The sequence below is a fragment of the Tenebrio molitor genome, chromosome 4 (genome assembly GCF_963966145.1).
Source record: "Tenebrio molitor chromosome 4, icTenMoli1.1, whole genome shotgun sequence".
Lineage (NCBI taxonomy): Eukaryota > Metazoa > Arthropoda > Insecta > Coleoptera > Tenebrionidae > Tenebrio > Tenebrio molitor.
In genome coordinates this window covers 7,673,908-7,700,297 of record NC_091049.1, presented here as the reverse complement: position 1 = coordinate 7,700,297, position 26,390 = coordinate 7,673,908, and the positions used below count along the sequence as shown (strand labels likewise).

Here is a 26,390-nt window from a genome sequence, read left to right as displayed (position 1 = left end):
CCAACTGCAGTATCTCTGCTTTTACAAAGGTTTTATCAAAAACAATTTGTTTTGATTTTAACCAATTTTGAATATTTACTTTCTTCCAAGAGGAATTGGGTATTTTTTCTACTACTCAATGTTTACAGTTAATTGAAAACAATGTATGTAGTTACTTGAATTTTAATTCGTGTAAAACATTATAAAGCTTAGAACGACTGATGTTTGGAATTTCTTCATTGTTTTGCACTTCCCTGTACACAGCATCAATTGTAGGAATTCTGTTTGCAGAGAAAAATGAGTGCACTGTTTTTCAAATGAGATATTTTTGATGTTCATCCAATTGAATCATACATTTCCTATCAGGTTTCTTCGGTGCCTGTAATTGCCCACACTTCTTTTCTTCCGCCAAGTATCGTTGAATGTTTCTAAATCCACAACCTACAACACAAAGTAATTAAGCTGTGATACAACAAAAAAAAACTCAGAAATCAATACCAGTATAATCTGCAGTTTTTTCCATTTGAGCCGTCTTGGTTAACTCGGCAAAATCCTTGGAGATCCCACGAAATACTTTAACGATCATTTTTTTCTCGGCTTGTGAGAAATTTGCTATAAATATTCATTAATAAAAAAATGTTACTTGCTGTTAGTATAAATCCAACTTACGCAGTTTATTTGGTGATCGAAATTGAGACATCTTGTTGACATACAAAAACTTCTTAACCTAACCTCTAAGAACTGTTTTTTTTTTTTTTAATAAATAAACGGACACAACACAAAACAGACACAAAACACGATGAAACAAAAATGGCCGCTTGGACCTGATTGACAGTACAGAACACTGCAATATTGCACATTTCTCTAGTGTAAGTAGAAAAATAAAGTAACCAATAGGAAAGTCGCATTTCGTTGCAGGATTTTGTAAATGCGCACGCACGCGCCTACCAGGAAAAAATAGACTATAGATGCTTTTTTACAAGAACCCACAACCAGTATTCGCACGATTTCGAGACTTTATGGCGTATCCAAAAGTTTAGTTCAAAGGATACTGAAGGAAAACCATCAACACCCATATCATTATACACAGGTACAACACTTGCAACCACAAGATTATCCTGCAAGAGTGGAATTTTGCCAGTGGTTATTGCGTCAACATGCTGACAACCCAAACTTTTTAGACAGAGTAATTTTTACTGACGAATCATGTTTTACGCGCAATGGAGTTTTCAACAGTCGTAACTATCATGTGTGGGCTGGGGAAAACCCTAATGCTACGAGGCCAAGGGCTTTTCAACATAGGTTTAGCATAAATTTATGGGCTGGCATCTTAGGAGATCGTATAGTAAGGATAAGTTGTGAGAATGTCATTTACATTATGGTAAAATAAATTGATTTCTAGTTAGGACCTGTGGAACTGCCACGCAGTGGCGGCCCTAGCTCATTTCTTAGGTGGTGCGAGATCCTGTAATAGCGCCCTTACTGAAACTTTTTTGGTGTATTATATTGTCATTGAAATGTACCATCGGTGGACATTGAAAGCTGGGACATCCAAACATTTTTCATTGTGTATCAAACTTTCGCTTTGTCACAAATTGTCACATTGACATCACTCTCTTGTAAAATCAAAATAATTAATATAATGTTTCAATGTTTTTTTTTTGTTACCTACCTGTTTTGACCACCAAAAAACTGATTCTGTGAATAATTAACTATTTAATAGGGAAAACAAACAATATCATTCAATATGAAACAAACTGAACTTAAACTTGATAGTTTTTTTTTTTTTTTTTATTTAACCGACACAAATTTTGTAATTTTTGACATTATACAATTGTCATCTTGTCCCAGCTTTTAATGTCCACCGATGGTACGGTCGGTGGACAAATAAAACTGGGACACTTAAAATTTAATCTGTGTAAATCAGACCATTGAATTGTCAATATATTTGTCAGTGTCTATATAATATATGTCATACCAAAGTTAACCTATTTGTAATAAAGCCGTAATTAAACGATGCTTAAATAGAAGATAAAATAACGTTATATTTTTTACATATTTATAATAGGTGTGTCAAAAAGGACGGATACCAAAGTAGGTACAAAATTTTGGGTAATCATGGATGAAGAATTTTTTTTTTACTTTTGGACTTTCGTTAACGCGCAAGAGCTTTTAGATTTTTAGAAGCTAAAACTAAACTACCTGTTTACTAAATAATCCTGTTATTGGTGTGGGAACATAATTGTATGTTTCAACTTTCAAAGGTGCTATTACAGATATCCAAAATTCCTTTCACGAATACCTATATTTGAAATCCCCTTTTTCATCGGTGATGAAGAACAATTCTTTATCTTGGTGAATGGTTTTAGGGAAATTTTCAGTCGTCAGGTTGAATTGAGGGATTTTTGAAATTTCCCGTGGAAAAGTGTTGTTGTTTTCAACTGTCATAAATTCTCATTTCTCTCTTTTGTAAACTGCCTCTTAACCGCCCTAACGCTAAATGAGCAGATAATGAACAATTGCCCTAGGACCAGAAAAATGTATCTAAACTATCAAAGCAAATATGAAACCATTTTTAAAAGATTTCGAAACTTCAGGGACGTCGTTTCAGACAATAAAATGTTGTATAGTAAATTCAAAAAACTCCTGGACTGTCAAAATTAAATTTTAAATAAAATGCTTGTTTTGACTGTATTTGGAAATAAAAAATTTTCGCTAGAGTGTACCGACATCAAAATCTAGTTACAAATATTTTTAATAATTGAACTAAAAATGTTTTGAATCATTCATTACCGCAACTAAATGAATTAGAGCAATTTAATAAAGTTTATAAAAAACACACGACAAACTGAAAACAGGTAACAAATTAAACAACAACCAAAATCATCCAAAATAAACTAATCTGTTTCAGTTATTCAGAAGAAAATTATTCAACACTTGATTAACACTTATGTCTCCAAAATTTTGATTTGTGAATCACAAGAACGAACACCAATTCTTAGTTAACAATACTGGAGCGGCTTTGGCACAAATTTGTGATTTCTTCCCGTTATTACCACTTTTTTGTTTGTTCCTCATAATAATTTCTTCTCTCGCGCCAATAGAACCACCCTAGTTCGTTTTGAACTTTCCATTTTTATCTTATTACAAAATACACTTAAATAATTTTGCAATTTATTTGACAATGTCAATTTAAACAAATGAATAGTTTGAAAAATTAAAAAATCATAGATAACAACTGGGCAATATGAAAATAACTAGTGATTTAACCAACCTAACAACTGCAATTTTGATTTTGACAGTCCAGATGTTTATTGAATGGACTCGGAAGTTAAAAAATCCCGATTTTAGATTTTTCAAATTCTTCCTCGATTCTGTTATAATGCACTTACTAAGCTTACTCGTAGGTATATCCCAATATTTATGTTTACATTTCCCGATATAAGATTGCGAGATTTTGACATGAATGCTTGACGATGATTCTGAATCTGAATGACATCGACGACAGTTAATATTTGATGGACACCACACAAAAATTTGGTGGAAAAAGTAAAACTTACAAAGCTACCAATAGCTTGCTGATTGAATTGACTGGAATTGACCGCCCACCAAGATAAAAAAAATCATGTTTAATCTGTATAATTTAACTCCTGGCAATTACCATTTTCTATGGACAATATTGCAAGATCAGAAAGTCTTTCCTGATACATAGTTGAACGTAAATAAGTTTTTATAAGTTTTAATTTACTGCAAGTTTTTGATTTGCGCGGGCGATCGTCGGTCGCTTTTCGGCGCCCAGTGCGGTCGCACCGCTCGCACCGCCCTAGGGCCGCCGCTGCTGCCACGTATACTTAATGCGGAAAATTATGCTGAATTACTATTACATAATTTGGAAGATCTGCTAGATAATGTCCCCCTTCAGCATTTGCCACAGTGGTTCCAACACGATGGTGCTCCGGCACATTTTGCAAGAAATGTGAGAGATATTTTACATCACATGTACCCCAATCAATGGATAGGACGAGGAGGCCCTATTCATTGGCCAGCAAGATCTCCGGACTTAACGCCTCTTGATTTCTTTTTATGGGGTCATATGCAAAATTACATTTATTCCGAGCCAATCGCAACTTTAGAAGAACTTGACGGGAAGATGGTAAAGGCTATAGCCACGATTACACCAGAAATGTTACAAAATACAAGGAGTTTAATTAGAAGAGCCAATTTTTGTATAGAAATGCATGGTGGTCATTTTGAACAACTTCTTTAACGTTTATTTATTGTTCTGTTGGTTTCATTTTATTTGTTTTCAGTTCTCTTTTTTTGATTTATTAGAGCTATTAATAAAAAGTTCTTGGTTGCTTATGTTAAAAAATATTGTTAGTTTATTTGCCCAAAAGACACTAAATTCGTCCTCATTGCTTAAAAATTTTCCACATAACATTGTTACAATTAGAGTTATTGTGATGTAACTTCGGAAGTAATCTTCTCATTGTTATTTTTATTGGGGGCCATAACCTTACCAAACTGGGAAAACTATACCATCGTGTCATTAAGACATAATAACTACACTATAGGTACTACATTGAAAGGGCCATTATGTCTAATAAAGAACTCAAATAGTTTCATAAGATTCTTCTCCAAGATGCAAACCTACTTCTTCACCCTTTTTGGTTTCAATTTTCAATAGTTATTAAAGCCATTTTGCAGAAGTTGTGTCCAAACTTTCCAACATATTGCAATACTTTTAAATTTGTTGCTTGAACAATTTGCATACTTCGTAGCCACTCGTAGCATACACGCTTTCCTTTTAGAGACGAAATTTTGAATTGAAATTGACTTGTCAAATGCCATGAATGACGTTACTAATTTACAGTAGACCAGGAGGCCAATTCTTGACTTCAAGCGCTAAAATGCGTATACTATAAATTGCGATCACACTTTAACGAATGATTAATTTTTTGTCAATTCTTGACGAGCATTCGCAATCTAATTAACGATGGGCGTTAACGAGCGTTCAATAGAAGTGGCAACAGGGTTCAAATTGATATCACCAAGGAAATGACAAGCAAAATTATGTCTGAAATTTTGACGTTAGAGGTAAAATGGATTCAAAGGCATCAAAAAGGGGGGCAAAGGCTTCTGAAAAACAGAAGTCCGGTGGACATACTATAGCAACGTGGGTGCAGTCGATACACCCAATTACTCCAGTAAATCCATGTTTTTGTGAAAAATTTAATCTAACATTATTCAATTGTTCGAAGTTATTCGGGAAATGTACCCAGCGGTTAAATTCTCTGGATTATTTAAAGCATTCGTAACTTCTTTGATTGCACGACAAACAGATGGTTGGGAAACATCTAAGTATTTGCTACATCCAATAATTGGTTGATAGCTTCCACTTGCATAAAAATTTAGGGCAACTAAAACTCTTGTTTGAATGTCGAGATCTGTTGCTCTTCGTTTTGGTCTCATAAAAGGTTCTAATGTTTCTATAAGAAACATGCACAGATTTTTTGATAAACGAAAATTCTTAATAAAATTTGCTTCCGACAATCCAAGAAAGGGGTTATGTGGAGCACGCGGAACACGAAAGTTTTCATTATCAATTTCTGCCACTTCCAAATTTTCAGCAATGGAATATTCATTAATTCATCCATGATGATTGTAAATATTTTATACCATGCAACTTTTGAACAGTCCTAATGGAGGATGATATTACATCGATGCATCTTTCACAAAATATACTTCTACATTAAACTGTCCTTGTATGAAAAGACTAATAAAAGTGTGCTCGTTGAATAGCGAGCGTTATTTAGCGATTATGCAGATTTGCGAGTGATCAAGAATTGATTTTTATAATAATCGCTAAAATTCGAACGATATGCAAACTAACGAGGGATCAAGAATTGGTCTCCTGATGAATATTCATGGCTTTGCATCACCCTATTCTTCTTCTGTTTCCTAGCGATCAAAAAATAGGTAGCAGCAAGGTATGACCGAGGCTTTCATAATTTGTCAGTTTCAAGCCTTTATAACTCAAACGTTTTTGGACCCTAAACAATTTTTCTTTCAATATTAGTACGGAGTGATCAAGAATGACTGAGTCTGTTGGTAACAATGAAATTTAGCAAATTTAAAATTTACCAACGAAGGTTAATTTTTGTAATAGTATAAACATAACCTGCATTACCAAGAATGTTTTTAATGTCATCTCAAGTTAAAAAATCCGGTCAGTGCGTGGTCAATGCCAATTACTAGACAAAAATCACCAGTATTTTCAATTGTTTCATTGCCAACAGACTCAGTCATTGTTGATCACGCTGTATTAGCTAACGTAGCAGAAAATGTGGTTAACAGCTCCTACACTTTTTCTGGGACACCCTGTATATATTATGAGCCAAAATGGGCCAGTGACAGCACCGGGCTCTCAGGGGGTTTTTCGGGGCTAGGGTGTAACCCACACCCTAGCCCCGAAAAACCCCCTGAGAGCCCGGTGCTGTCACTGGCCCATTTTGGCGCCAGGCAACTTACTTTTTTTTGAGCTGGTGTTTGTCTTGCCCAGTTGCCGGGACAAGTGCTCAATACTTATTCGTCGGAGGGTGGTTAATCAAATTAGTTTTGAGGTTAAAAAAATTGATTTATTTGGTCACTCAAAAACTCTGGACACTTGAGCCGGTTATGATGATTTGGTACTGGCTCGCACGAATACGAGAATGGTTCGTTTGTAACTCGTTAATTGAAAAATGAGAAAAACTTGTGGAACCAGTACACTCAGATGGCCTTAATATTTTTTGTGCTGCCGTAGTTGCAATTGGCATTTTAAGTGGACGATAAGCGTGCGGCAATGGTAATGAGAAAACTCTAGTGGTGCAATGGACAAACAAGAAATCTAAGGCAAGAAAAAATAAACTAATTGTGGCAAATCAAGTATTACTGAAAGATAATTATGTCTCTAATGTTATAAAACAAAACGTGCTTCGTAAATATTTAAAAAATGCTAAAATGTGTTAATTTTAGGTTTCCCCCAACCTCTTATTTAAAAAAATTCGGTTGGTGACCTTGCAAGCTATAAAGTTGCGTTTGAATTTGAAATTCGAGCACTGACAGATTGACATTTGACATATTTAGTGCTAAATTGAATACCAACGTAATTTTGTTTTAAGTAATATTTATTATGTTAATGATTCAAAAATATGTTTTATTACAAAAGGCAGCACAAAAAATATTGTATGGTACTCTTGTGAAAACTCCATTGCTTTACTCACTCACATACAGCGCTCGACTGCGTCTCGCGCCATATTACCGTTCGTAAAACAATGGATCGTTTTCAACACTTGTAACATAAATAACTATTACTTGGTCGTACCCAGAAAAGCTTTCCTTTACAATTGACCAAATACTTAATTTAAAACAATTGATTCTCCGACAAAATAAAATGGTATTTGTTCTTTAATGAAAAACTTTCCGAACTTAAGATTCCTTTTGATCGAATGAATAAATGAATGAAATCAAATGAAATTCAAGGTTGATGAAACGATAAAAAAAATGAACTGACTGACGAAACAAACAAACAAAACTGAACGATCTCGAAATGAGCGTCCCGAAAAAGGTTACGGCAGGGTGGGCGCGTCGCGTCATCATGTGGCGACGTGCTTTTTCTTGCTAGCTCCAGGTCTTTGAGCAGCGATCTGATATTCCCGCGAGCAATAGTAGGATCTCTTGGGCCTCCTACACCGGCCAAAAGAATAGTGGCATTTTGACATGCTACAATATATATATACTCGTATGAAGAAAAATACAATTAAAATTCGAAATTCACAAAATAATTATGGCAAATTATATGTTTTTAATTTGTTGTAGCCAATTTAGGGCGTCTTCGGTAAGTACCGGGTGTCCCATCACTTGTGTCCCGTAGGAAAATGACTTTAAAACTAAATTATATTTATATGAAGGTATTATACAGCGTGATCAACAATGACTGAGTCTGTTGGCAATGAAACAATTGAAAAATATTGGTGTTATTCTGTTTCGTAATTGGCACTGACCGGATGTTTTAACTTGACACGACATTTAAAAAAATTTTGGTTATGTCGGGTATGTTTATGCTATTACAAAAAAGACCCTTTGATGGTAAACGTCAAATTCTCCTGTCAACTCTGTCAAAGCTGACAACCGGAAATGCGTTTAGATTACAGTGATACCAAAATCATTCAAATTTTCATTGCTACCAACAGACTCAGTCATTCTTGATCACGTTGTAGATGCATAAATACTGTTCACCGCCACAAAAATTGGGTATTACTTTTTTGTTAAAATTAATTACCTAGGTGCAGCAGGCAAAAAACTATCACTTTAAAAATTAAATTTTGTTCGCTGCAGTTCAAATTTAGTATACTTTATGAAAAAATGATAGAGAAATAAAATCCGTGATTAGAATTTAATTAAAATGTTTTGATGTAAAGATATTTGGTTAAATTAATTTGGGCCGTTCTACTTTATGAAAATTTATTGCAGACGAAGATTTATGAGGGGTTGCAGTGTGTTTGACGCCGTAACACAGGCAGGTACCGCTGGAACCCTCTTGAATGGTCTTCGTACCATAAATTGCGGACAAGAATAATACCCACAAACTTAACTTTGTCTTCCATAAATTTTTATAAAGTAGAAGGACCCAAATTAAATTAACCAAATATTTTTACATCAAAACATTTTAATTAAATTCTAATTACGAATTTTATTTCTCTATAACTATTTCATAACGTATACTAAATTTGAACTGCATAGAACAAAATTTAATTTTTAAAGTGATAGTTTTTTGCCTGCTGCACCTAGATAATTAATTTTAACAAAAAAGTAATACCCAACTTTTGTGGCGGTGAACAGTATTTATGCATCTATAATACCTTCATATAAATATAATTTAGTTTTAAAGTCATTTTCCTACGGGACACAAGTGATGGGACACCCGGTAGATGGAGTTTGGAGAAACGTTGCTGGAATTTAGTTAAAAAAAAAAAAACGTCAAACTTAATTTGACGTTTCTCAAAACGCTCCTGCTTTTTATGTATTTGTCGCGAGTTTTAAGTGATGGGTGACGACAGCCATCATCAAATGGCCCATCCCGGATTACATGAAAATGAAATCTGTAATAGTCGTCGCTTTGAAGGCCGAACTAGATCTTCAGGATCCTCCCGGTCAAATGACAGGTACAATTTAAATTCGAAATTTTTAGAATTTAATAATAATAATATAGAGAAAGCTATTAGAAATAATTATATGATGAAGACAAACAAAGTATGGAAAAAACAGCAATATTTATAAATGAATCAGGATTATATCCTTTACGTAATTTTATCATCCAAGAAAGAAGCAAACAAATTTACATCAGAGGTATTTCCCACAATAAGAAAGCATGGCAAATACAGGGTGTCCCCCCAGAACTCGCGCGTCAGCCGTTAACTGCTAATTTTAATATTTAATCCGACAAGGATTCTACAAGAAAAAACGTCAAAAGCATGTTAGTTTTGAAATGAAAACGATTTTAAGATAACCAATCACACACGCCTTCCTGAAGGTAACTCTACTATGTATGCGTTTTCCATCTTCCGTAAATGATTGAAGTACGTATCAGGAGTGCGAACCGTGCGGTCAACACCATCAACTCATTTTCTATCGGGGACCAAAAAACCAATGGTTCTTCTTCTGTCCACTAAACCTAAAAATACGTCCGAACTAGGATGCCGATGTGGAAAGCGTTCACGATACAACCTTACGGCCGCTTTAGAATTCCTGCTACTTTCCCCGTAGATTATCATCATTTCGGTGTATTCTTCGGAAGTGAATATTTCTCACTGTGTTGCTGTCCAAAAATCGACACTTTTCAAATGTACTGATTAATGTCACTTTGACGTTAGTATAAAACGTTCGCATAGTTGACCAGAAAAATATTGACTTTTTAACATTAATTTTGTTACCTGGTAACAACAGTACACGGAATAATTCACCTGATATACTTTACTAATCATTCTTCTGTGATTGGCTATCTTAAAATTGCTGTAATTTAAAAACTAAATGGTTTAACACAAAAAATCTTGAAAATCCTATATCAGATGGAAGAACAGAATTTGTGGTTTACGGCTGACGCGCGAGTTCTGGGACACCCGATATAAAAGAATGAATTGGAGCAATTGAAAAACGACAATTTGAAACTGAGAGATTTAGTGTAAATGGGATCGGTATATAAAGCGTAGTAGACTCCAGCCGTTTACTGAGGATACATTCGGTGGGGATGCGCAACAACGCTATTTTGTTCGACCAGTCCATTATTAGGAAATAAGGGTGGTTGGAGTTTGCCGTGTTTGTCTTTGTCTGGTTAAAGTAAATTTGACATTTGACACTTTTGACAGTGACAGTTTGTTTATCACCTGTATTGTGCATTGTGATTGTTAGTCGTGTAAGGATTGCTATAAAAAGTCTTTGTGAGGTAGGTAACCAAGTTCTCAAGACTATTTGTGTAATATTAATAATTTTGCTATTTACCTACCTATTTACAAGAATTGTTTTACAGAATTGTGATGAAGAGAATGAGGATAATCTGTCCAGTTCGTGTAACGACGATCTATTGGATCTATCACAGACATCTGATTCATCCATGGAAATGGAGATTATTTTTTTAAAACGAAGGAAATTGAACAGAATTTTACAATTTGTTGAGAAGATTGTACTGTCATGTGATGACACACAATTTAAATAGCACTTTAAACTCCATAGAACAAGTATATACTAGGTTAGTACTGCATATGTAAAGTTTTGATAAATTATTTGTTATTTTTAACAGAGCAAATAGAACAAGACAAAGTGTTAGCAGCCCATACATTTGGGTGTGAAAAGATTGATCGCAACAAAGCTCTTTTGATAATTCAACGCAAGTGTTAAAGAACCAATGAATATAAAGAACTGGACTGAACAACCGCCAATTACGAGTGAACTTTTTTGATTATTTTGAAGGTATAGTTTGTCCAGTGAGAGATTGGTTGACATAAAAATCACAAAATTCTTCATAGAGAAAGTACCGAGTGACTATAAATGATTGAAAATTATTTTGTTATGTTGGTAACACATTTGAAATCTTTAGTTGGCAACATCGTTGACATGACACACGCAATTTTTAAAATTGAAACAAACGTCAAAAAAATCTAAATCGACAATGTACTTCGTGACTTAACCTAACCTAAATAGGAATGATTGACAGATGATGCACGAGAAGACTTGCACTACCAACTGCATCAGTGTTGCCAATCCACTATTTTCCTTCAATCATTTATAGTCACTCGGTAGTATCTAGCGCACGTAAAATATGAAATATATGCTTCAAGCAGTAACATTTTTGCCCTGAAATTATACTCTAATCAATGCATTTTGTAGTGTTGGGTTAATTTAATACAATTTAAAATCTCCCAATCTTTCGCTGGATGAAGTTTACAAAATAAATAGGCAATTATTCTGCATCTAACATTCCATTGTTACCAAATTAACAAACTCGCCTTTGACAGTTTAAATTTGTCAATAGAATGCCCGTTTGCAACGTCATACTAAGCAATGCTTAAGTATTGGATAACAATGGGATTCCAATACTTAAGCATTTCTTAGTACGATTGTGCAAAAAAAATGTAAGCGAATAGATGAGGGTCTACATCAGTGGCAGAAATTTCTAATATGTAATGTTATAAATACCGTTTCGTAAATGTCTGTGGTTCTGGTTTGTTAAATTCTCATGTAATACAACTCTTGACATGAATTTGGAAACCTTTAGGCAAATTACTGATCGATTTAATGTTACAATGAGCTCAGCTCATCATGGCATAAGTAAAGTGATCAAATATTTGGTGTCTGTAAGTTTAAATAAATACATGTAATTTGACATTATTTCAATTATAATTATATTAATTTAAAGTCTGCTTTATTTGCCGCATCATTTCTCTGTCTCTGTTTTTCGTTTCTTTTTTTTTTCTTTCTTTGGTACACATATTAATAGGGACTTCTTCATTGTTGGTGTTAGGACTGTTAGGTGTCATTTCAAGAGAATCCAATATTTGAAGCAATTGAGGGAATTTATGGCTGAAGGTTGTCCAATTTTTTTTACTGACGAAAGTTACATCCATACCAGCCATTTACCGTCCTATTCATGGAGTGATGGTACTACAAGAGGAGTAAAATTAAGCGTCGCAAAAGGCAAACGACTAATTATGGTTCATGCGGGCAGTAAAGATGGTTTTGTACAAAACGGGCTTTTACTGTTTCCATCAGGTTCAAAGTCAGGTGACTACCATGCAGATATGAACTGGACCAACTTCGAGAAATGGACAACAGACCACTTAATCCCGAATTTGCCGCCAAGATCTGTGCTAGTGATTGACAATGCCTCGTATCACAACACCAAAGAATTGCGAGATCCTACAATGGCCACGAGGAAGGGTGATATGATTTGCTGGTTGAAAGACAGAGACATACCAGTAGACGAAAAAATGTTGAAGCCGGAAATCTACAATTTGGTCAAACAAAATAAGCCGGCTTGCCCAGTTTATAAACTGAACATGTTGCTTGGCCAACATGGGCATACTGCTTTACGGCTGCCGCCCTACCACCCTGAATTAAACCCGATTGAAAAGATTTGGGCACAAGTAAAGCAATGGGTCGCCTCGCATAATGTAGGACATCAAAATATGGGTGAAACTCATAAAACTTACGAGGCAGTCATTTGACAGAATCGGCAAGGCAAATTGGGAAGCGGTCTGTAATCATACGAACAAAATAGTCGATGATTATGTTTCAAAGGAGCCTCTTTTAGACGTTGCCTTAGAACAAATAGAATTTGTTGTAAATACAGGCTCCAGTGACGAAGAGGAGGAAGACGACGACGATGATGAGGAAAATGTAGTTGAGCCCGATTATGACTTTGATCTGGGAGTATCACCACTGTAATTTGTAATTTCAATTCCATAATACACGGTGTCCCAGAACTCGCGCCCCAGAGAAAAAAGGAGAAATCAGTGTCAAGACTTCGTTCGAATTCCTCCAAATCGATTTAATACCACCTGTGCTTTTTAAATTATGTATTCTGCCGCGGATTATGCTTGCAAATGAATGGGGGCCACTTGGATCACTTGCTCTGATTGTATTTATTTTTCGTTTCGTGATTCCTTTTGGCTATGTTGTTTCTGTTATTATACCATTTCTCCTGTTTTTTTAACACAAGTTCACGCGTTATAATAAACAAGGTTCTTTTTAGAACCGCCATTTGTTGTTTTATTTAACAAACTTAATCTTAACCTAACACACTTAACCTCCACCATAATAAAGACGTAATATTATTACTTGTGGTATTGCTGCCACATGTACAACTTTAAATTAAATGCCCTTTTTTCAGTTTTTAATGAAAATGCTTCCTAGGTACGTATTTTGAATTCAATTTGTTTTATTTTTCTGCTAACACTCATTAATTTACGTTCTAAACAATAATTATTATTTATATCACCCGTTTTTAAATCAATAGCAACGAATACAATACTTCATTGTGCATCAAACTTAGTATAAATTGTTTAATTACATGTTTTTCTATAAACCACTTCTATGAGACGCACTGGTTTATCTACGGCACTGGAATATTTGGACCGCGCAGGTTTCCCCCACCTAATGTATCCTCAGTAAACGGCTGGAGTCTACATATGATTATTTTGAAGTATGTATCTATAACCCAGGAAGACAAATATTGTCACCCAATAATAAAAAATAAATTAAATTATTGACATATAGTCCATTTTTTAATTATAGTCCGATGTATCAATTAAAAAGCAGAACAACTGTCATATTGCTATCTCTTTTCAACATAATGTAAACAAATTATTGGATTCTTGTACTATTGCGGGCAAAAAAAGTGGGACATCAAATTTCTGTCAGTTTTGAAAAATTCAATGTAGTTCAAGCTTTATCGTCATTTTTTTGACACTATTCCAGCTGACAGTTTAAAAATTTATTTTATACTCCTATTTTCCTTTTCCAAATGCCCTCTTGTTTTGATAAAGGTAGATTTTGACTGGAACTTTGCATTAAATAAATATTCACTACGTGCTTACTTACAATGATTCCCTACAACCTACAATACGTAATGACAACGTCAATCAATTCAAAGTAGGGTTATTTCACATTAAAAGACGAGACAATGACGTTGATGTGCCACTTTTTTTGCCCGCAATAGTACGTATTGTATTAAGCGTGTCCCACTATGCATCTCGCTTTAGCATGTGTGATTCGAGCAAGACACGAGTTGTACGTTTATTACATTAGCGACGTCAAATTTTTAGGTTACGTTTTAACCACATTATTTGTGATAATTTTGTTTAATTTTGCTTGAAATGTTCTCCGTATAATGCCAACGAAAAGCATGTGGACAGATTCATTTACAGAATTTGTAAATTGCAAAAATAATATTGGAATTGCGCGGAAACTTGCAAGACAGGAAGTTAACAGGTAAGGGGGTAAACTAATTCATAGAGAGTTGTTCTGTGTTCATGGCGTTGTCGAAACAAAATCTAGGAAGAAAGAAAGACAGCCTAAACGTGGTTGTTTTGTGCTGTTTTCAACAATTTTTAATATATCTGACCTATTAGTTGATATGTAAATAGTTATCAAAAGAGTTCTGAAGGGAGCGGTTTTTTGAAAGACAAAATTAAAACGGAGGAATAAATTTGCAGAAAAACCAAGAAAGCACGAAAGAACACAATATCTGTCTCATGTGGCCTAAATAAATTTTCAAATATTGGTAGAACCATGCACTGCTGTCAAATGTCGAAAGCAGACGCAGGTCATGTCGACTTCTTGATTCGGACTAAGCTCATCAGACTATAATAAAAAAATGGACTATAGATAATACTATTATTTGTTGTATTTTTCATATTAGATAATGATAATCACCCTAGTTTAAAGGTAAAGATGTAGCAGCAATATTGGGTTATGATTATGAAAAATCAAAAATGCTATAAGTGAAGACGTAGGTGTTGGTTTTGAGAGAAAATTGATAGTCTTGCTCTGTCAGATAATAAATATTCGAGTCTAAAGACCCCTTACAAGACGAGGTCGTATTTTTAATAAATATGGGTTCTTTTGCAAAAAAAGAAAGAAATATTGATTACAAATTACTTGTTTTAATTTATGGGATTTATAGAAAGATAAAAAAACGTGATTTTAATCACAAAAGAAATGATAAAATTTATACATAAAGGGTGTGAAAATCCAGTGACTGATGATCATCCATCGCTGAATTTAAGAAGGTATAAGGAAGATTTAAAGAAAATTTTAGAAAACTATAAAATAGAATATCAGATAATAAATTGCGATAAAATTAAAAATGAATTATCATATTATGAAAATTTAATAGCAAAAGATATTATCATGTTTCACCGAATACTTAAAAAAAACAACATGGATCTTATTAAGCGTTGGTAATTTTAAATCCCTAATAATTTGATTAAATACAAAAACGGCTCAAGAAATTAGGGAATATTATACAGGGTGTTAGGGAATGGTCTCCCAAGAATGTCAGGGTGAGTTTCTGAGGGAAAATATGGTCGAAGAAAACCTTAATACCATTTTTTCCCAACATGAATGGTTTTCTCAAAGATAAAAATATTAAATGGTGCCTCACCGTTTGGGAGCTCTTGCACCATTTTATTGTTGTAATAATTAAATAAATAGTTAAAGTTCTGAAATGAAAGTTAATTGCTTAGCAACTAAAAGACAACAATGCCTTTGTCAGATTTTATCGAGTACCTACCTATTGTCACAATGACGTTTCGGTTTTGAATACTTCCCTTGGATAATATCTCATCAAAAACCACCAGGATTGCATTTTTTTAAGGTCAAAATCAATAATTCATTCGAAATATTTATCTAGATTCACCGCAACCTTGAAGTAAGTCCTTTTTTATTGCTGCAATAAACTGAAATTATTTCTACAGCTTTATTTGTGATACCACATCTCGATCAACCCCTAAAGGGATCGAGCACTAACCACCTAATACTACTAATAAGATTCGTTAATTTTGGTGTAACTTTATTTTTGGTTCGACACTGTCAGAATTTGAGAATTTTCTCCTATGTGAACGGATTTTGATAAATGTCACAACTTGTCAAAACGAAACGTCAAGCTAATTTAAAGATTTTAAACGATTTGGAGCTTTTAAGGGGCTCGTCGAACCAAAAAACGTTGTATTCAACTCGTTCGTGTGTAAATTGGGCCTTTTTTGGCACTCGTGGGCCTTTAAAACGCTCGTTTCACTCGCGTTTTAAAATGGCCCACACGGCCAAAAAAGACCCAATTTACACACAAACTCGTCAAATAAACTATCGTGTGTTCCAATAAAAACTCACTCGCAGTAAGCCATGACTATAGAGATAGAAAGACTGGTCATGTCGATTTTAGGATCATTGGAAGTAGTTCATTTGTTACTTACAAATTTTCATCATTGTGAGTTGTGACAGATAACCTATAAATTTACTTTAGTAGTTCATTTCACATCTGGTACTAAGACATACTTCACTTTTGTCATGGCTTGCTGCGAGTGAGTTTTTTGTGGAACACACGATACTATTATTTGTATTGAAAAAAATCATAATAAATGTTGAAAATGTCCTCCGTTTGCCCTAATACAAGCATTAGCATACCTTCGGACAGCAACAGTAGCCTTTCCGCTATATTCCCATACACAAAATAAAGTAACGCTTAAGGTATAAGATTATATGGCAGCACTAAAATTATCCCAATAATGGAAACCAATATTGGCGTTGAGATGGTTGTCTCGGCTCGTGCAGCTGCATCCCTTTTCCTTGGTTCAGGGCAGGGATTAAAAATTTGTGATAGAACATGTTTTTGATGTTTATTGTAAATTTTGCGATTGTAACGAAATTCCTTTAGTACTTTGTGTCTTGAAAACAGTAAAGATGATTTGCAATAGTATTGTAATATTTAATAAATAAATATAATTTCATCGGTACGCATTTGTTTTGAGGCCGGCTCTGGAATTCACAACAGAGAATTGCTTGAAGCATGATTTATGGTTGGGCTGACCGCCTACTGCAATTGCGACAAAAGGGACGTTTATCTCCGGTCAAATACTTTTAAAGGGCCATATAATCTTATACCTTAAGCGTTACTTTACATATCTGCATACTCCTCGATAGAATATTCGGGCATTGTAAACGATTGTAGTCTTCGCAGGCGACGGATAAAAGATAGAAGTATTTTCATATTTGGTGGCGGAAACAAAAGACTGAGAAATGTCACAAAAATGTATTGTCAGTGTCAAATTTCTCATAAACGCCGTAAAAAGGAATGTCTAGGTAAATTTAAATTTTCGCTAAATAGATAAATTCTAAGGAAACCAATTTTTCTCAGTGCTTCAAAAGGAAAAGTTATTATCATATAATCAAACGTATTACAAATTATTTCTCTAGTTCGACGATTAATAACTTTCTTATTGCCAATTTGCTGCATTTCTGTTGAAATCACGAACGTCTTTGAGAAATTTGACACTGACAATACAAATTTGTGACATTTCTCAGTCTTTTGTTTCCGCCACCAAATATGAAAATATCTCTAGATCAAATTAAAATGTAAACTTTGACAGTAGTAAATTTCGAATCGTTACCAAGCAATCATTTATAAGTCGAAATTTATAAGATTTTTTTTCGTGCACAAAGCAATATTTCAGCAGTCCCAAAACAGCAGGGAACAATTTTATTTTCAGAAAACGGTTTAATTTATCCAAAAGCCGTATAAAGGTTTTCGCCCACATTTTCCCTGATAAACTCACCCTGAAATTCTTGAGAGACCATTCCCTAACACCCTGTGTAACGTTAGAAGAAATATTTTATGACTATTCAAAATATATTTTGGAACACAATATAAACCAAGAAAAAATAAAAAAAATACGAAATAAAATCATTAGAAATAGACCAGCTCAAGAACGAAAATCTGAAATTAAGAGAGATGGTCAAAAATATTACCAAGTTAACCAAAGACCATATAGTATAATACTTTTATGGCAAAGAATCGGTAATAAACAATATTTTTAGTCCGCATAGATTCAATTGTGGTAAAGAGATGTTTTTATGATAATTTAATCGATGATGACAACATAAACGGAAAACTCATCTTTGATATTCTAAGCAAAACAAATTGTCCTAAAAAAAACTTTTTCAGTCGTGCCCGAGGTCATTCGTATAAAAACACCAGCAGAGCAATTTAGCAAAAATATTTTTAAATAACGTTGTTCAAAACTTGTCATTATTAGTTCTGTGATTGAAACTATAAATTAATTAGATTACTTACATAGGAGTATTTTTTATTTTGGAATGCAACTAACTTTGAGAGAAATTGTGTGGTGTTGATAGAATGAGTAAGTTTATCTACGGTCAAGTTTATTTGCCTGTAAAGTATGCTACAGCGTGATCAACAATGACTTAGTCTGTTGGCAATGAAACAATTGAAAGTATGTACTGGTGATTTTTGTCTAGTAATTGGCACTGACCACGCATGACCGGATTTTTTAACTTGAGATGACGTTAAAAACATTCTTGGTTATGCAGGTTGTGTTTATACTATTCGTTGGTAAATTTTAAATTTGACAAATTTCATTGTTACCAACAGACTCAGTCATCCTTGATCACCCCGTATTATAAAGGCGCGTCCAGACAATTATATAACAGGATTTTTATAACAAAATGTACCTTAGCTCAGTACGTAAAATGGCACTAAATGCAGAGGATGCAATTTTGGCAGCAGAAGCAGCCTATATATTATTGTCTAGACCGCGCGTTAAGTCCACACGAAGATTTTGGGTACGACCATCTTTAACAGCGCGAAAACGATATAGTGGCACAGATCTTTTGGGGGATCTTGCAAAAGATGATGTGGACCCATTAACAGGTGAAATTCAGTGCGATGGTAGTTTCAAAAACTTTATAAGAATGACGCAAACGCCGAAGAAATGTTTCAATAACATGTTGTCCAGTGTGGACAAGTCTGAACATGTTATAAAACAGTGTTTTAAAACATCGTTTTATCTTTACCGACAACTGATGGATAACATAAAACATGTTATAAAACAAGAAAAATGTTATAAAACACTGCGTTATATAACATTTTTTCTTTCGTTTTTCTAACATAACTTTGCTACACAGGTGTCCCAAAAATGGCGTACTAACGGTGCACTACGGTGTAGAAGAGACTACCCGGCGACCAATGGGGTGAAAGCATTTACCAACAATTTTTCGTGATTTTTGTAAAAAAACCCACATTAATGAAAATTCTTTGTGAGAAGGTTTATAAAAAATTGAAATTTTCTGTTAATGGTGTTATTATGATTATTGTGATTAAAATAATACTTTAATGAACGTAAAAAATAGCTTCGTGAAAACTGAGTCCGAGGCTATGTTCTCGAAAATGCACCAATCAGCGATAATCTGTAAATATAACTGTGTTTATGTAAAAATCATTAAGTAAAAAATAACGTTAAACAATTTGTTTAAAACCAAGCAGAATGCATGATCTCCTTCTCATGGGAATCCCCAATTTAATCACACGGCAGGTAACAGGTGTATTCTGGTCGTTTATGGTCTATCCGAGGCTGGGCGTTGGCCGTTTTTTAGTAAATTATTGTTGGTTGCATAGTGATGCAACCCCTAAGGGAAGGTCTCGTACAAAGTTCACATCACTTGTTTTCTTTTGTCAATGAAGAAAACGTCTTCATTATTATCGAAAATGGCGTCCCGTAATAGTGTTACCAATTGGAATTTCTTTTGTGACATGATTAAAGTATGTGCCACCTCGTATAAATCGTCTGTTGAGGCAAAAAAAAATATTTTCACAATTACAATATCGAGACCGGGTTTATATTGCCGCATTTTGTTACCAAAGAGTAGAGGAAACTCAACACCAAAACAAAATAGGTAAGTTTGTTAATATTGCGATTACCTTGAATTGGGATATTGTTATTTCTTTTTATTAACATCCTCGAATATTTTCCTTACCCTAAAAATTGTATTTCTATTGTTGAAAATTTTACCTTCTTTGACCTTGCATGACCTTGGCTGACCTTCAAATGACCTTGAAAACAAATGTTCTACAGGTTTTTAACGTGATTTTCGTGATTTTATTACCCACCCAGCACCCCTATTCACTCCACTGTCCCGTTAGTGTCACGGGGTAATGGGGCATTTGCACAAGGTTTGAGTGGTGGGAAACGATCCAGGAGGACGCCCTGAGGCTGGCTAGCCAGAAAAAACGCGAAAATTCCAGAAGTAGTTAAAGTGAACAATTACCAAAAATTCTATTGGACTTATTTGCTGATTTGGAAGTCTTTGAAAGTGGCATTTAACAGGTAAATTATTTCAAAATTATTTATTAAATTGTCATGACAGCTACTTCTAATCGTACATATTATCACAAAGTACAAGATTACTCACTACCAATATCTAATCCTGCATAATAGAGAATTTAGAAGCTTTGGAAATCGAAAAAATTATTTTAAATCCACTACGGTAACGTTGCATGGTAATGTTGTACGAGTACATCTTTGTTTACATTGTATTACCATTAATAATAATAATAATAATAATTAATTTTTTTGTATGAAAAATCTTTTCCATATTTTTTTCGTGTACATTTCAACATCCTCGATACGGTAGTAAGTAGTTAGTACGCCATTTTTGGGACACCTGTATAACATGTTTTGTTATATAGTCTGGACGCGCCTTAAAGTATCCTAGCTACTTATACTGTCAAAATACTGTTAACTTTATAACAAGCAAGTTGAGTTTAATGAATTGGTATTCTGAATATAGGTATGCCCTTGATTATTCACTTACGTCCAAGTATAAAAAAATAGCTGCAGGCAAGTATTGTGTGATTTGGACAACTTTTCTGGATTATTATACTAATACTAGCAAACTAAGAATAGAAACAACTTACAGTACGAGTCAGCTTTAAGCAGATATTTCCTCTGATATTTAAAAACCTTTACAAAAACAAATTCAAAAAATTGCCTAACCTGTACCTAATTTTAGGTTAAGTGCAACACATGTTACAACTTCCCAGTAATAGTACCTATAATAAATATAATTATTCTAATTGTTTTGTTATTCATGTTTTGGACGTGAAAGCAATGTTTTTCTGTATTTTACGACATTGAAAAACGATAACAATGTACCACGTTCGTGGGTCAGGATTCAGTTATTTGATTTATTTTAATTTTAGGCACAACCGTTGAAAATGAACAGAATCTCAGAGGAATTAAATTTTACTTATAACATTTAATAAATATCAACACATTTGACTTACCTCTAATAACAATTCAACCACGGAGCACTACACGTACGTTATCTTAGGTGTTCTGTGATCGACAGTTTAAAATGGCGGAACGGCGCCATTTTCAAACTGTCATGAAACACCTCACAAATTTCGTAAATAAAGTAAAAACGTACCGAATAAAACGGATAAACTTCCAGAAACTTGCGACGACGATGTGTTTGAGAAGGTGCTGCTGTTGCTGCCCTTTAAAATGCGGCGTCGCCTTGTTATTCGTGATCCAAATGGCTTGTCTCACCCCCTTCACTGTGCACAGCCGCAGCCGCCAAACCCTGTTCTTCGCTGTATTTCTCATGTTGCTGCTTCTAGTCGCATCGATAATATTCATGTACGCGATAGTGTGGGAAAAGTGTAACTATCTCCCTGCAACCGTTTATCTCTCGTTTTCAACCCTGATCTTTCACTTTGTCATGATAAACTACAACTACCTAGAGTACAAGACCCGCAACGCCAGAGAAGACGCCATCTCCTTTTTATACATAATAAACGACATCTTCAGTATATTAGCATACTTTTATTTGCTTATAATGTTGTACAATACTTATGTCGAGATGGCCCACTCTACAAACAACCAACAACTATAGTCCCAATAAAAAACACCCCTCAATTTGCTTGTGTTTTGTATGTCACCAGGGACGCACTTTGCCTTGAGTTGCGTGAGATAAAATCCAGGTGTTCTTAGGATCTTTAGCTAAAGTCATCTGTTTGTGCCTCGGATGGGTTTTGCATAATACGTACATGCGCTGCTCGCGCATCACCATGTAACAGTCTTTACATCTACGCCTAACTCTACCCTTCACTTTGAAACCACAACTGGGGGTTATATCGTGCACTACTGGTGCTAAAAGACGATTTGGTAACAAGTTTGTTGGTGATAAAATGTGGTAGTTTGAGACGAAGCTGAGTACAAGGGGGCATTTCTGTACCACACCTATTATGTTTCTTAAAATAGGGAACATATTAATGGGGGCCCTAAAACTGACACATCGCTGAAATGGAGATATTTATGTAATTGGTGATCCCTTACCGACTCAAGTGAGGTTATGTCGAGCGGTGTTCATCCCAGGGGGTATTTACTCTTTAAAAAATATCGGGAGTAGGGATAATAGTTGAGAGTAATGCCGCTGAAGCGCTGGCAAGCAATATTCGTTAAGGTTCTCGATGATAAATAAGGTAACGACAACTCATTGTTCGTTTTTGAGACTCCAAAGTAAAAGAGATGACATTATCGATAAATGCCGTGAGTGTGACAAAGATAGAATATGTCAGGGAGTTTTGTAGAACCAGTAGAACTAACTTGAAATTGTATGTCTCAGACAGCTTGACAGCTATGACAGATTCAGATTTATTCACGATATATTTAATCTCTGATTTACTGCAATATTTTTTATGCTGCAATATTTGAAATCGCAATAGCTAAAACGTACAGTCTTTCATCTTTACTTTTGCAAGAAATGTTCACATGTTCATCTTGTTCAACAATAGCGCAGCTGAAAAAACTGCATCTTAAGTTTATACGCCACGATGTAATTATTCTGTCTCAGGTAAGAATAAAATATGATTACACATTAATTTTTAATTGTGTCGGAATCGCATTATGGATTTTCTTATACCTTTTTACACAATTTTAAGTCTAAAAATTTGGTTACAGGAAAAACGATAAAGTGACGAGTTTCTTCTGTAAATTTTAAGACCTGTGAAATGCAAAGTTCCTCCAAAACTGAACAAGTTTAGGCTTGTGGAGATAGAAATATACCTTACTAATTAGGTTTTTTAGTTTGGAACAAGGAAAGGAAACTAATATAGTGAGTACTATCTTAAAATATTTTTACTATGACCAATATACAGCAACACTTACAGGTGTAAAGACACAGTTGCAGATAGATAGACCTAATGGGGGTCTGTGTATTGAGCTGGGATGTTTCACTCTCAAAACTCTTATGTACAATTATTTTTAATTGAACTGATTCTGAAGTAACTGGAAATTATCGAATTCCCTATTGATTTTTGGGTAGTTTAGATGTTAGTGAAGCACTGTAAGTCTGAACTGTTAAATATGATTATGATGTGATTTTCAGTAAGTTTTCAACAAAGCCACACAAAGGGAGTAAAAAAGAGGAAGCAACTCCTGAGTTGTTCTTCGGTAGGGATATGGCTCCTAAATACTACATTTGTAAGAAAGAAATCCAGAGGATTTAAATTGGGGGATCATGCAGGCCAGTGTCGTGAACCGCCATGACCTATCCATCGATGAGCATACTGTTGATTCAAAATTTCTCGAACTTGTCAACTGAAGTGTGGTAGTACGCCGTCATTTGAAACCAGTTGTTAGCACAAAAAAGAAGTGGAATGTCTTCACGCAAACTGGGAAGTTCTGCATTCAAAAATTCTGCATAAATATCTTCCTCTAACCATGCAGGAAATTCAAAAGGTCCTATCTAAGGAGAGAAGTTAGATGACATGTAAAGTAATTTCTATTAAAGACATACCACATGATTGCCTAATAGACCAGCCCACAAATTTATATAAAATCGTTCCAGAAATGCTCTTGAAAATAGGTCATGTAGATTTTCTTCCACCCAGATGTGCCAATTATGCGCATTTTAACATCCGCGTCTGCCGAAAATTGATTCATCAGAAAACAAAATCTGTAAAACAAAATTAGGATTGTTTTCTTCTAGATTTAAAAGCCACGTACAGAATTCCCGTCTGGCAGGGTAATCTTCTGCCTGCAAATGCTGCACACGCGTATAATGGTATGGACGTCGTCGTTCAGTCTTCATCACTAGATATACTACAGAAGTTTTCAAAATATTCAATTCCTGATCAACGTCTTTAATGCTTTCGGTATTTTCTTCAAAGGCATCTAAAATAGCCTATTCGTTCTCAACAGTGCGTACAGTCATAGGAATTTTATCTGTCTCGACTGTTCGTGCAATAACACTCGTTTTGTGGTCGGGATGATTCCTGTTAGGAAAACGTTGGGCATAAACCCTTGCTGTCTCTCTAGCATTCCCTCCACATTTTCCGTAAATTATCAATATTTCCACATAATCCGCTGCAGAATACATGATGAAAGAGCATGGTTGACTACAACGGCTGTACTGACGGGATTTGAATGAAATTTTGACACTGACGTTTCCCAAAAGTTTTATAGTTGGTCAGTTTATTGAAAACGTAATAAAATATGCAACCTAACAACAATTACGGGAAATACACCTGGATGGCTTAAAACGCTTTGATTGGTTCTTTTCTTGAATACCGTTCAAGCTAGAAACATTTTTCTTCTGGATTATTTATTTGTCCATTTTTTTTGGAGATTTTTCCTCTTTTCTCTGGGGAGCGAGTTCTGGGACACCCTTCTGTATTACTATCAATTTGCCTCATAAAATTAGAGAACTTTTTTATAAATATAAACATAGAAATATGTCACTATTTTTGGCGATGAGTCTAGTACATGGTATGGTTAAAGACGAATTGTCGCCAAAAGCTCAAGTTTTTTATTTATTTTGAAATTTAGTTTAGTTGTGTAATGGGTAAAATTTCAGAATTTTTAATGTATTTGTAAGATATGTATTAAATATAATTGTTTAAAAAAAATACTAATTTTGCTGTTCAAAGTGTGAGTCATCCATAATTGTTCAAATTATTCATTCAATGGGTGATTCCCCTATTTCATTAATTTTAATATATGCGTTTTACAGCTAAGCGCATACCAATACTTTTGCTGCCACATTTTGGTTCATTTTCTTGTTGCTCATATTTCTTATTTAAGCGCCTAAGTGTAAAATAAATTTTGGACTTGAGATATAAATTGACTAATTTTGCTCTTATGTTATGGCAGGCAGGGAAGTTTTGGGTGTTCAAACTTAAGTAGGTGTCACTGATCGCTTTAAGGACAGTCGCCCTGTTAATTAGCGCATGTTTGAATTTTCTATAATGTTGCTCTGCTCCTTGCAACAAATCAAACACTTGTCTGCAAAATAAATTAAGTATAATATAATCCCTAATAGTAGAGTGATTAAAAATTAAATAATTACCGTGAGGGATACGTTATTTTATTAGATAGTGCCTTTAGTTCGGTGAGTCTTTTGAATTCTGCTATTTGAGGGTCACTGGATGTAGTTTTAAGACTTTCTAAGCAGATTGTACATTCCAAACCAGCATTCACTATCAGCTGATGAACGGTTCTGCCTGTTAAATAATAAAGGCTCTGTATTTCTTCATCACTAGTTTCCTCTATTTCCTCGTCATTTATCGGAATGGGTTCCTCTTCGATTCTTTCAATGGGTTTGGTATTCAAAAAGTCTATTGTAATGATTTGTATACATTACTTTTTCCGCCAAATATTTGAACCTGCGCAAAACGGTAACAAAGGTGGTCGTGATCGTCATCGAATCGGAGGAGCCCTACGTTGTGATTTTCTTTTGGCGGAAAGGTTCGGAATGCAAACGGTGAGGGTTCCAGTTGGAAGAGTGCCGCAAATAAAACACACATGTGAGGGACGCAAATACCTTTTATTAAAAATGCCTGTAATAACTTTGATGAAAAAGAAATTGAAACGAATACAAAAGACAGAAATTAAGGTTAACGAAGTACAAGAAATTAACTAGTTGAGTACATCACAAAGATAAACGACAAGATGAATGCAACAATATTTAAAATAACAGAAAAACGGGCACATGACAGACAAAATGACAGTTTAAAGCTTGCAAAACAAGTAAACAAATTATAAGGCAGTTATTACAGACAGGGACGGATGAAAAACCCTCTTCAAAAACCGTATCCCAGGTATTACTCATATTTTACAATTAGATTAATGACAAAAACAATGTTTAACGCGGAACTACGCGGTCAAGGTACGCCAACGGGAACTTAGAGCTGGAGGTCACAAACTTTCGGTCGCGAGGGGACTCAGAAGAATTATCTGAATCATCTTGAAATCAAGCGACGTTTATAGATATTCGGGGTATTCATGAACGTCGGACTA

The 26,390-nt window shown here is 34.6% G+C and overlaps 1 protein-coding gene and 3 long non-coding RNA genes across 6 annotated transcripts in view; 2 read left to right on the top strand and 2 right to left on the bottom strand.

The window, feature by feature from the left end:
* The window catches only part of LOC138128488 (uncharacterized), a 30,146-nt gene extending 8,686 nt beyond the window's left edge, over positions 1-21,460 (bottom strand). Inside the window, exon 1 of the mRNA XM_069044700.1 lies at positions 21,374-21,460. The gene's annotated coding sequence lies outside the window, so the exon portion shown is untranslated. The remainder of the gene's footprint in view (positions 1-21,373) is intronic.
* LOC138128499 (uncharacterized) lies at positions 9,952-13,314 on the top strand. Its single transcript, XR_011158720.1, has 3 exons — positions 9,952-10,462; positions 10,547-10,765; positions 10,817-13,314. It is a non-coding gene; the product is annotated as an uncharacterized lncRNA (long non-coding RNA).
* LOC138128492 (uncharacterized) lies at positions 14,281-23,906 on the top strand. Of its 3 annotated transcripts, none has more exons than XR_011158709.1 (5): positions 14,281-14,505; positions 19,216-22,944; positions 23,052-23,205; positions 23,261-23,422; positions 23,479-23,906. It is a non-coding gene; the product is annotated as an uncharacterized lncRNA (long non-coding RNA). The 3 variants fall into 3 exon arrangements; XR_011158710.1 differs by lacking the exon at positions 14,281-14,505 and having other exon boundaries at positions 19,969-19,983; positions 20,202-22,944; XR_011158711.1 differs by lacking the exon at positions 14,281-14,505 and having other exon boundaries at positions 22,624-22,944; positions 23,249-23,422.
* Positions 23,211-25,703, bottom strand: LOC138128496 (uncharacterized). Its single transcript, XR_011158716.1, has 2 exons — positions 24,099-25,703; positions 23,211-24,048 (listed from the first exon to the last, which is right to left on the bottom strand). It is a non-coding gene; the product is annotated as an uncharacterized lncRNA (long non-coding RNA).
* Positions 25,704-26,390: the final 687 nt, after the last annotated feature.